Source organism: Bos taurus, chromosome 4 (assembly GCF_002263795.3).
Source record: "Bos taurus isolate L1 Dominette 01449 registration number 42190680 breed Hereford chromosome 4, ARS-UCD2.0, whole genome shotgun sequence".
Classification (NCBI taxonomy): domain Eukaryota; kingdom Metazoa; phylum Chordata; class Mammalia; order Artiodactyla; family Bovidae; genus Bos; species Bos taurus.
Window position 1 is genome coordinate 14,080,153 of NC_037331.1, and position 13,201 is coordinate 14,093,353.

Consider the following 13,201-nt stretch of genomic DNA (forward strand, 5'->3'; position numbering starts at 1 on the left):
AAAAATAAACACCGTTACTTGGTTTAGGCTGAGGGATGAAGTATCGGCTAAAGTTCGTCAAAGGTCGGCCAGCCAAGTGCAGGTTCTTAAATTAGATTAACTCCACCCTTAAACCAGTTCCCTAACCATGAAATTAAAAGTCTCCACATCACAGAAAATTCAGATTCAGAAAGAACAGCCTGCATCACTCAGGTAGTGCTAAACAATCCAAAGGCAAGTTTGTTTGCCTGACTTTAATCTCCAAGCTTTTTCATTGTTCAGTTTTCTTCTGTCTTGTGCTTAAGCTATGGTAAATACCCTGCTAAACAGTGTGCTGTGTATATGTGTATGTAGTAACTAATTTACAAGGTATTAGAATACTATGTAAAACTATACATGTGACATTTTTTGCTGTTCTAAATATGTCGTTTTTAATTTTTCAAATATGGAGTATTATTTTAAATATAGTAGTGAACTACATAAAACTTTAGATGATATGTGTATATGTAGTATACAATGTTGGGCTTCTCTGGTGGCTCAGACGGTAAAGAATCTGCCTGCAATGCATTAGACTTGGGTTCTATCCCTGGGTTGGGAAGATCCCCTGGAGAAGGGAGTAACTACCCATTGCAGTATTCTTGCCTGGAGAATTCTATGGACAGAGGAGCCTGTGGGCTACAGTCCATGAGGTTGCAAAGAGTGGATGTAACTAAGCAACTAACACAGGTAGTAGTATAGAGGAGTTGTTTTATAATACCCTATTAATAATTGGGTATTATTGTAGGTTTTGATGTATTGTTATGTATTTAAGTCACATTCCTTCATTCAACATTATTTTACATGATGTACCAGGCAGTGTGCTGAAAATCAAACATAGAGGCCTTCCTTCAAGGAGTTCATATTCCACTCAGAGACATGTAAACAGGTAAATCATAGTGAAATGTAATACATTTGAATCTTTATTTTAAAATAAAATTGAGAAATGAACAGAATGCATGCACATACAGACAATGGAGCAATGAAATAAGAGCACAAATTTGGACCAGAATTTGGGGACTTCGATGTAAATTTTTTAATAGGTTCTTATAATACTGTTTTTATTTGTGTTGATTACTGAAAACATTAGCTGTCTTCAAATTAAGTTCAAAGTGTATGTAATTTGGCATGTTATATAACTAAATACCAAATTAATGAAAGAAAAGATGAGGAAAATTTAAAAGTGGAAGTAAATGTAGACAGTGAGGTCTCTTAGAATTTCATACTCTCTATTGTACCCTCGGTTATACATATTACACATGCCCCTGGTAACCCACACACCAAGGCGAAGTTTTGGGCAGGCAGTTTCATTTAAGCAGCAAAGAATGAAAACCAGATCATATATCTGAGACAGCCATTTTGTGCATAGATAAAAGATATTCCAAAGGACATATCTGAAGAGATAGAAACATTAATGACTACTAAGAGATAGATAAGGGAGATTTGGGACTAACTGCTGATAGGAGGAAGGTTTCTTTGTGGAGTGATAAAAGTCCACACTGGATAGTAATAATGGTTGCAGGATAGTGAATGTACTGAAATCCACTGAAGTGTACACTTCAAAACGGTGAACTTTGTGTTATAGGATGTATATCTATCTACATTTTTGAAGTGCTATAAATTTTTTGACCAAGAAGTCAAGAGTTTCTAGTTGCTGGACCTATTATTTAATCTGATATATCATGACATTTATATCAGTTTTTAACCAGAGAAAAACTGATGAGTGACATAGGATGATTCTCTCCTAAAATAGAATATATTCAATTTAAAGGAATTAATTTTTAAAAAACAACCCTACATTAAATCTCCAATTTAAAAAAATGTACTGATTCATTAAATCCAGAATGCTGGAACCACTGAAATAACTTTTCATTTTAGTCATCATGGCATGTGGCACAATGAACAACTTCTTATTTTAATGGTTATGGCATATGGAAAAACTTTGGGAAATGGTAGCTATTAATAAGGTATAAGCAGCATTATTACTTAGTTAAATTGAACACATGAGAATATGTGTTTGATGGACCAATTCCTACTAAACAGGAGTTTAGGCAAATCACTTGGTTTCTTTGAAGTACATTTTAAATACCTCAGATTCTCCATACCAACCCTAAAAGTCTCAGACTGTGGGTTTTGTTTCTTAGATGATATCTTGGTGATATTTTGCAAGTAAGTCAGGTCCTCCACAAGTCAATTATATTAATAATAATAAAATAATAATAGCTAACAAGTATTCCCTGGTGGCTCAGATGGTAAAGAATCTGCCTGCAATACAGGAGACCTGGGTTCAATTCCTGGGTCAGGAAGATCCCCTGGTGAAAGAAATGGCAACCCACTCCAGTATTCTTGCCTGAGAAATGCCGTGGACAGAGGGGCTTGGTGGCCTATAGTCCATAGAGTTGCAAAGAGTTACACAAGACTGAGCAACTGACACTTTCAGATTTCAACAAATATCAAGTACTGTGCAAAGTCTTATCTGTGTATTTACTCACTGAATTGTCCTCACAACTGCCCTATGAAGTAAGTAGAAAAAAATCCCTTTTATGCTTATAGGAATTGAGGCACAGAGAGGTTGTGATGTGGCCAAACTCACAGTGCTAAGAAGTGGTGAAGTGCTAAAGGGTTTTCATAGGATAGGAAACAAACTATCTCAATGTGTGAAGAGGTCGACAGTTGACACAAGAACCCCTGGAATCATTTCTTTCTACCACTACTAAGCATACACACGTAGGAAAATGGCAGAAACATAAAATGCAGGTAGACTTGCAGAGGGCAAGCAGTAGAATGAAGAAGAAAACAACCCTTAGCATTGACTCAGCTCTCTGGAGGGGAAACCCTTCACAACTCTAATGAGAAGCATCGTATTAACAGTTAAAACTATGCCTTTACCTACACATCAGATGATGTTATCATAGAGGAGGGCCAGGTACCGCCACCAGCGCAGGCTGTTGCTGTGTCTGCCGCAGTTACCTGGCAACAGTTACCCACACGACTGTTAGCAGCGCTCAGCCATTGGTCAGGCACCACAGTGGGCGCCTCCCTGAAACGAGCAACTGTCACTGAGCGACCGTTAATGAGGCCGTTCCACTTGGCTGGTGGAGTGGTGGATTGGAAGTGTGAGGTAAGAGGTGGCTCCTGGCTGTCTCCCAGGGACTCTCCAGCTCACATGGCTTATGGCTGGCAGCTGACCTGGGGGGCCCAGGGAACAGACTGAAGCTGTGTCCTGCAGGTCTCCAGAGCCCTCACCGAGGCCACCCACTGGCCAGGCCCAGGCCTTGAGGCAGTGGTGAACCTCTTCCCTGTTCCTGCCTCTGTAACCGAATGGCGGGAGCTGTCTGCCTGGGATCTGGTTTGTGGGCCCAGCCCCTGCCCTCTGGGCAGCCTGAGGAGGCCAAGGACCAGTTGGGTCCTGGGTACCTGGCTCCCTCAGCAATGATGGCTGGGTGGGTCCTGGGGACTTGGCCCTGAGGGAGCTGCCAACTGAGATCTGCCTCCTCTCAGCCAGGCGTGGACTTTGGAGGGTGAACGTTGTGTCTGGGGACCTGGCCCTTGTTGTCAGAACAGAAAATAACATTTGTTTGGTGGAGATTGGCAGGAACATGTTACCTGACCAGATGCTGGTTCGATCCTTGGGTTGGGAACATCTGCTAAAGAAGGAATTGGAACCCAGTCCAGTATTCTTGCCTGGGAAATCCCATGGACAGAGGAGCCTGGTGGGTTACAGTTCACAGGGTCACAAAGACTCAGACATGACTGAGCAGCTGAGCAAACATGCAAAATACCTGACCATTACCTGACCTCAAGTACCCAGGTTCTGACACCAGGAAGTTTGCAGCAACTCATCACACCCTCCCCAACCTTTTCTAAGTTTGGGGTTTTTAAGGCATGGGCCACCCGTCTACTTCCAGGGCCCTCAGTATACCTTTCTCTGTTCCAGGTGGGCACTACTGTGGGCTGTTATTACCTATGCTTTTCCAGGCAAATGTTACTGCAAAACCATTAATATTATTAAAGGTATTGTTTGGCCTCACTGTGTGTCAAGCACATGGACTTGTGTTTTGGTAACAATATCTGTGGAGAAGGCAATGACAACCCACTCCAGTACTCTTGCCTGGAAAATCCCATGGATTGAGGAGCCTGGTGGGCTGCAGTCCATGGGGTTGCTAAGAGTCAGACACCACTGAGCGACTTCACTTTCACTTTTCACTTTCACTTTTCACTTTCATGCATTGGAGAAGGACATGGCAACCCACTCCAGTGTTCTTGCCTGGAGAATCTCAGGGACAGAGGAGCCTAGTGGGCTGCTGTCTATGGGGTCGCACAGAGTCGGACACGACTGAAGCAACTTAGCAGCAGCAGCAACAATATCTGTAATTAGTTGATTACATTTAACTTCACAGAAAGTCAAGTCAGAAGCAGGTTTTACAGTAGATGATTCCCTTTATCTCAAGCAAATGAAACCTAAAGTTCCTGCCCATTCAGTTCAGTTAGTTCAGTTCAGTTGCTCAGTCATGTCTCACTCTTTGCGATCCCATGGACTGCAGCATGCCAGGCCTTCCTGTCCATCACCAACTCCCAGAGCCTACTCAAACTCACATCCATCGCATCGGTGATGCTGTCCAACCATCTCATCCTCTGTCGTCCCCTTCTCCTCCCGCCTTCAATCTTTCCCAGGCATCAAGGTCTTTTCCAGTGAGTCCATTCTTTGCATCTGGTGGCCAAAGTATTGGAGTTTCAGCTTCAACATCAGTCCTTCCAATGAATATTCAGGACTGATTTCCTTTGGGATGGACTGATTGGATCTCCTTGCAGTCCAAGGGACTCTCAAGAGTCTTCTCCAACACCACAGTTCAAAAGCATCAGTTCTTCAGCACTCAGCTTACCTTATAGTCTAACTCTCACATCCATACATGACTACCAAAAAAATCACAGCGTTGACTAGATGGACTTTTGTTGGCAAAGTAATGTCTCTGCCTTTTAATATGCCATCTAGGCTGGTCATAACTTTTCTTCCAAGGAGTAAGCATCTTTTAATTTCATGGCTGCAGTCACCATCTGCAGTGACTTTGGAGCCCCAAAAAACAAAGTCTGTTACTGTTTCCACTGTTTCCACATGTATTTGCCATGAAGTGACAGGACCAGATGCCATGATCTTAGTTTTCTGAATGTTGAGCTTTAAGCCAGTAGTTCCAACTGTTGCTTCCTGACCTGCATACAGATTTCTCAAGAGGCAGGTCAGGTAATCTGGTATTCCCATCTCTTTCAGAATTTCCACAGTTTCCCACAGTGGATCACACACTATGCTTTGGCATAGTCAAAAAAGCAGAAAGAGATGTTTTTCTGGAACTCTCTTGCTTTTTTGATAATCCAAAGGATGTTGGCAATTTGATCTTTGGTTTTTCTGCCTTTTCTAAAACCAGCTTGAACATCTGGAATTTCACGGTTCATGTACTGTTGAAGCCTGGCTTGGAGAATTTTGAGCATTACTAATGTGTGAGATGAGTGCAGTTGTGTGGTAGTTTGAGCATTCTTTGACATGGCCTTTATTTGGGATTGGAGTGAAAAGTGACCTTTTCCAGTCCTGTGGCCACTGCTGAGTTTTCCAAATTTGCTAGCATATTGAGTGCAGCACTTTCACAGCATCATCTTTTAGGATTTGAAGTAGCTCAACCGGAATTCCATCACCTCCACTAGCTTTGTTCTTAGTGATGCTTCCTAAGGCCCACTTGACTTTGCACTCCAAGATGTCTGGCTCTAGGTGAGTGATCACACCATCGTGATTATCTGGATCATGAAGATCTTTTTTGTATAGTTCTTCTATGTATTCTTGCCACCTCTTCTTAATATCTTCTGTTTCTGTTAGGTCCATACCATTTCTGTCCTTTATTGAGCCCATCTTTGCATGGAATGTTCCCTTGGTAGCTCTAATTTTCTTGAAGAGATCTCTAGTCTTTCACATTCTATTGTTTTCCTCTATTTCTTTGCATTGATCACTGAGGAAGGCTTTCTTATGTCTCCTTGCTATTCTTTGGAACTCTGCATTCAAATAGGTATATCTTTCCTTTTCCTTTGCTTTTCGCTTCTTTTCTTTACACAGCTATTTTTAAGGTCTCCTTAGACAGCCATTTTGCTTTTTTGCATTTCTTTTTCTTGGGGATGATCTTGATCCCTTTCTTCTGTACAATGTCACGAACCTCTGTCCATACTTCTTCAGGCACTCTGTGTGTATCAGATCAAATCCCTTGAATCTATTTCTTACTTCCACTGTATGATCCACGGCAGCTCAGCTGAGGAGGACTGCTGGTTGGCAGATCACAAGCTGAAAGAGTTAATAATGGCAAAACAATTACAGAAGACCCTCCTCCTGCAAAGAAAATTCGAAAATGTCACAGAATGAAAAAGGAGCCTGTGGCTGAAGGAAAGGCAGGTAATGACAGGACTTAAGACAGATAAGAGTCTGTGAAGAGCTTGCTGTTAAAGGGCAAAGCTCTGGTGGACCCAGAGTGCACAGCCAGCGTGGGAAAGGCCCATGTATACTGTGAAGGAAATGGTGTCTATGATGTCATGCTAAATCAGACCTATCTCCAGTTCTACAGCAAGTATTAATCTGATTCAGCTGTTAGAAGATGATGCCCAGAGAAACTTCAGTGTTTGGATGAGATGGGGCCGAGTTGGGAAGACAGGGCAACACAGCTTGGTGGCTTGTTCTGGGGACCTCAACAAGGCCAAGGAAATCTTTCAGAAGAAGTGAGTGCTGAGAAATGAGTACAAAATAATATCTTTCATCTTCTTGGATATGTCATCTTTAGGAATTTCATAATAAGTGTGAGTTGGCTTAAGTGATAGTGTCTTTCCACCGTGACATTATATGACTGGAACACCAAACTGATCCTTAGATAGTGATTAAATCGCTTGGAACCAGAAATTGACTAATAGCAGAAGAAGCTAACATATTCAGCACATGACCAACAATTTAGGAAATTTGGAGAGAATGAGATGAGACTCATGGTTTCATTGAGTTAGACAAGGCTGTGGTCCATGTGATCTGATTGGTTAGTTTTCTGTGATTGTGGTTTTCAGTCTGTCTCACCCAAGATGGACAGGTCATGGTGGAGAGTTCTGACAAAATGTGGTCCACTGGAGAAGCAAATGGAATGCACATAAAACTTAAATCAAAAATACATGAATGCTTAAGCTGTGGAGTTGACCAGTAATGAGACAGAATGGATCATCAAGATTGTCCTTTCTGTATTTCTTTCCAGGTGAGGGATCATCAAATGGCTGATATCTAAAGGAAGGACCGATTTCAAAGGCACTTTCTTTTTGATTTTAGGAAATAACAGCTAGTTGACCAGCCATGAAGAACTGAAGAGGCCGACATACACCTCAAGTCTATGATGTCCGTTCAAAGTATGCAAAAAGCTTTGGCTCCAGGGTCACCCTCCCTTAGTTCTGCTACTAAGTTAGGTCACCCAAACTCAAATTCAGCTACTTATCAGTTGAGAGGTCCTAGAAAATTATTTTCCTTCTTGAGTCTCAGTTTACCCATCTTGGAAGTGGGAGTAATATATTACCTTCCCCATAAGGTTGTTGTAAGGATTAAATGATCTATTTCATATAGAATACTCAGAAGAGTGCCTGCTGCTGCTGCTAAGTCGCTTCAGTCATGTCTGACTCTGTGCGGCCCCATAGACAGCAGCCCACCAGGCTCCCCCATCCCTGGGATTCTCCAAGCAAGAACACTGGAGTGGGTTGTCATTTCCTTCTCCAATGCATGAAAGTGAAAAGTGAAAGGGAAGTCTCTCAGTCGTGTCCGACTCTTCACTACCCCATGGACTGCAGCCTACCAGGCTCCTCCGTCCATGGGATTTTCCAGGCAAGAGTACTGGAGTGGGGTGCCATCGCCTTCTCTGAGAAAAGTGCCTGGTATATGGTAAATAGGCAATAAATAGTAATAGTTTGAAGTAGAAAGGAGAATAATGCTGATTCCCACCTTACATCAATGCATAAAACTCCTCAAGGTTAGAAGAAAAGTTTATTTCCAACAGCATCCATGTTTGACATCAAAGTTCAGTAATGAACTTTTTGCCTTGTTGTAGCTATCTTTTTACCTGCCTTTTCCAACCACCAGAACACAACCGTTTGCTGCAGCTTCTCCCTGTCTTCAGAAGGCGGGTTCTAGATGAGATAAATCCATGAAGCACAACTTTAGGACCTTCCTCTCCCCACCAAATTCATAATATACGAAATTTTACGTACATTGGTAATAAATGCAAATGTAACTGAGAAAACAAAAATATGAAAGGAGGTGGGTCAAACCAAACCACTTGCAGCCGTGGAAATAAAGCAGGGGAAGTGTAGAAAGGATGAGATATTAGAAAATAAAGATGAGGATATCTCTGGGTTACAACACTGGGCACTTGCAGCTAGCTCTGAACCCTGCTGTGATCTATGTTGGGTGTTTTTGTTTAATTTGCTGTGGTAGGAACACTTAACACAATTTTAAATGCACAATATAGTATTGTTAACTATTGCCACAGTGTTATTCAGCAGACCTCTAGAACTTACTTATTTTGTATAACTGAAATTTTGTGATTGAAAAGCAGTTCCTCATTTCCCTCTCCTCCCAGCTCCTGGCAACCACCTTCTATTCTCTGTTTTCATGAGTGTGACTACTTTAGGTACCTCATATAAGTGGAATCATTCAGTGTCTGTCCTTCTAAGACTACTTTATTTCACTTAGCATGAATATCTTCCTGATTCATCCATGTTGTCAAATATGGCAGAACTTTTTAAAGGCTGAATAATATTCCATTGTGCATATATGCTACACTTTCTTTATTCTTGCATTCATCAATAGACATCTAGGTTGTTTCCATATCTTGGCTATTGTGGTTAATGCAGTAAACGGGAAGTGCAGCTATCTTTTCCAGATCCTGATTTTTTATTCTTTCAGATAACTGTCCACAGGTGGGATTGCTGGATCATATAGTAGTTCTATTTGTAATTTTTAAAAGAAATCTCCATTCTGTTTTTCAGAGTGGCTGCAACTTTTACATTCCCACCAGTATTATATAAAGGTTACAATTTCTTCACACCTTTGTCAATACAAGTTACTTTTTGAGGGTTTTTAAATAAAAGCCATCTTGACATATATGAGAGACTATTTCGTTGTGGTTTTGATTTTAATTTCCTTGATAATTTATTATGTTGATAACCTTTTCACACACCTGTCACTCTTTTGTATGTCTTCTTTGGAGAAATGTCTTCTCAAGTCATTTGCCCATTTTTAAATTGGGTTATTTGGGGTTTTTTTTTTTGCTGTTGAGTTGTAGGAGTTCCTTGTATGCTTTGGAGACTCACCCCTTGTTAGTTATATATAGTTTGCACGTATTTCCTCCTATTCTGTAGGTTGCCATTTCACTCTACTGTTTATTTTGCTGTACAGAATTTTTTAGTTCAATGTAGCACCACTTGTCTATTTTTGCTTTTGTTGGCTGTGTTTTTTGACGTGATATCCAAGAAACTGTCTAGACCAATGTCATGATGCTCTTCCCTATGTTTTCTTCTAGGAGTTTTGTATAGCTTCAGGTCTTACATTTAAATCTTTAATCCATGTTGAATTGATTTGTATGCATAATATATTTTAATGGCTTGGCTTATGGGGAGTGGGTGAAAATAAGAGAATGTTTTCTTTTAAAAACAAAACTTGAAAAATTTTTTGAAATTTTCAAAATTAAGGAGTTTCGCCAGTTTCAAAACTAAAGAGATAATTTCCATTCTCTTTTCTCAGACTTATTTAATTTTGTTTATGGATTCTGCTCTGAGCTACATGCTGTGCAGACGCCACTTGCAGACATGGTCTTTCTCCTTTTAGATTTACATCCTGGACAGTAGCTTCCATCAGTCCACTAGAATAAAACTAAATTCTTCTGGAGCAAATACTTGGGACTGGCTGTGTTTCTAAACTCTAATGTGTGTTCAGGCCTATATTAACCTTGTCTGCCTAGGGCCTGAGATTCTACATTTTTAACAATCTCACAGGCAATGTCAGTGTTACTGGTTTGGGGACCACCTTTTAAGAATCAAGGGTTTCAATGAAATGTAAGGTAAAATATCTGAGTTTCTGCAAATTGATCCAGCTATCAATACTGTGTGACTTGTCCATAACTTGTTGTGTTGTCTTTAACTTTGTAGGAGAGAAAAAAAAAAAAAAGGTCCCTCTACTCTCCTAGGGTCAATAGCTGAGTCTATAAAATAAATTGATGACAGGCAGCTTAGTAGCATTAAAGATAAACACATTTATTATTTTTTATTATAACACGCAGCAGGGCATCACAGGAAAAAAAAAAGGAACACCTCGAAAAGCACTGAGATTTGAGAGCTTATATACTCTTATTATAATAGGGGAAAGTGGGGGACATGGGCAACCAAGGAGAGAGTAAATGGTTTTTAAGAATGATAAATGGGCTCTTGAAGAATAGAAGGGAGATAGAGTTTGTGACAATTTGTCTGGATTTGAATTGGACATCTAGTCTCTTCTCAGGTGATGAGAGTCAATCCTAGGGAGAAGATTTATGACAGTTGAGTTCCTTCTGGAGGATTTGTCTTTAGGCAGGTAAAGTTCAAAGAAAGCTTCTCCATTGTCTTGTCATTTTTCATGTGCCTTCAAGCTTAAAATCAATATACCAAAGCAGTATATTTTAGGGTGTTATGTCCAGAACTCCTTCAACAGCCACACTAAATTCAAGTGTTTGCTTCTCATTTTTGGGACTTTTCCTCTGAAATTTTCTTGCTCCTTAAACACTAGGAGGCTTAGCTCTTCTTAGAGGGATGTATATCTCTGTGAACAGCTAACATTCGCATCTTCATTAATATTATGAGTAGTCTATACTCAAGGATTGGTTCTGGACTTTGAGAAGAATTACAATCCCAATAAAAGATTTCTTGGATCTTTTATCATGACAAAATTCTTGGACAAATAAAAACGTGAAAAACCGTAGTTGTAAAATAACTCTCTAAAATCTCTAGATCTCATTGTCGAGCAATTAATAATGAATAGAGAAATGATTACGTAAAATTCAAATGCTGGTAATGATAAGTACTTAATCTGCCATAAAGAAAAAGGCCTAGCCAATAAAAGATCCATCCTGCACCAAAATACATGTTAAAAAATTGATATTTGCATGCCCAAGACTTGTTTGAAAAGGCAATTATGGTCTCACAAGTAAATCATAAGAATTTTTAAAATTTTGTAAATGCTGTATTTATATGACAGACAAGAACCACTCTGAAGGAATCATTATGGTTTGGGAAATGATATGCAATTTCAAAATCATCTAAATCATTTCAATTGCCTGTATTTACATTTATATAATGGGTATTTATAATGGTGATTATTTTAGAACTTACCTTGTTTTCCTGGATCTCACATTGGTTTCTATGGGAACAAGAATGGCTGTGAAGAGGAGCATTTTAAGAACTCTTTTCACATTCAGTGACTGCTAACTGAACTGCAAATTCTGTTTGTCTGTTAAATGGTTTTTAACTCTTAAATTTTAACACAGAAATAAAAGTTGGGCATCTAGCTTCATAAATCATTTTAAATAATGAAAACTATTTTTATGAAACATCTGGTACATTGGAACATTTGAAAACAAAATAACTAGCTTTAAGAGCTAATAATCTGTTCACTTTATTAAATTCATTAGTAATTAATCCACATTAGCTATATGCTTGCTCTTGGAAAACTGTGTAAAGAAAACTTCATCTGATACATTGTTTTAATATACTTTTCTGATATTGATACATATTATGTGTGTGTGTGTGTACTTTTTCCTTACATTTGTAAAAACCCCTTTAAAAAGAAGTGTAAGATGTCCTGTATTTAAAGTTTTCCACTGCCAATGCCTCACTCATCCTCTGCTATTATTTACCCTGGTGCTGTATTGTACCTTTCCTATGTTCTCAGACCAGCTGGAACTTATTTTTTACTGTTTTTCAAACAAGCTCATAAGTCTTCAAATTTCAGTTTTCTTTTTCTTGGAATAGATTCTTAGATCCTAAAAAGCTCAGTGTCTAACTTATGCATTACATTTGTGGAGTTTACTGTATTTAATATTTCCCCACATTTCATGTTTTCTCATAAATTTTATTTTTTTAGTTCCCTGGAGAAATGATAGTTTAGTATATTTTTATTTAATTCCCTCTAAAAGTAATTAAAACCCACTAAAAGTAAGAGAAGTTTATTTCAGAAAAGAGTGCTAAAACAAAATTTTTGTTATACCCAAACTGTAAAAGATGCCAGTTGAAAGCACATGGCATCCCATAACCAGCTTATGTAATAGCCACTCTGGTTATTGCTGACATATAATCTGTGTCTTAAATCCAAAAGGTACAGATTGATGGCAGAGTGCCAGACAGGGTGAAATAAGTGAGAGTGTTTTTTAATCTTTCCTGGATTGATGGATTTCTGCCCACTGTCAGTGTGGCCTTGGTCAGGACTGCTAGAGACTAGTGAGAGTTCCAGAAAATGAAGCTACTTGCATTTGTGACCAGGAGACCATCCTATAACTCAATGACCTGGTATAAATGCCAAGAAATTGCTTTTTTCTTTCTTAAAAGTATTTTTCACTCATATTTGATTTTATGAAATAAATTCAGGATTACTACATGTTGAAAAAGTGAACACAAATAAATGGAAAACACATAACTGGATGTTTGGGGGAAATAATTAATTGACTTTTCTATTTTTTAAAAGTTGACTTTGAAGGGAAGCAACAGACAAGCTGAATAGTAAAAGCAAGTATTATGTTAACCATCAGAAGAGACATATTTATGTTGAAAAGTATCAGAATCTAAATGTAAGGAGTTTAGCCTTGATTCTTCATCAAGGCTACTCAAAATGAGGTCCAGGGACCAGTGCCCATCTGAGACAAGATAAAAACAGAAAGTGTAAATTTGAAAATTTTAGAGCAGTTGACATTACTACTTTACCCAACCTGTGATTTTGTATTTTACAAAACTCAGTCCATGGCATTTGCAATTTAAAAAATTTTCACTTTAGTATAATTAGTTACAGATACATTGATCTAGCATAAATTACTGTAAACAAATGAAAAAAAAAAGTGCCATTTGAACTTCATAGTATTGAAAATAATTTAACCTGTGTGATTATGTCTGAAAG

The 13,201-nt window shown here is 38.9% G+C and overlaps 1 non-coding gene across 1 annotated transcript in view; it reads left to right on the top strand.

Moving 5' to 3' along the window:
• Positions 1-35: 35 nt before the first annotated feature.
• Positions 36-13,201, top strand: part of LOC618297 (high mobility group protein B2) — a 36,874-nt gene continuing 23,708 nt past the window's right edge. Inside the window, exons 1-2 of the transcript XR_003034486.2 lie at positions 36-63; positions 2,916-3,136. This is a non-coding gene — a transcript (high mobility group protein B2). The remainder of the gene's footprint in view (positions 64-2,915; positions 3,137-13,201) is intronic.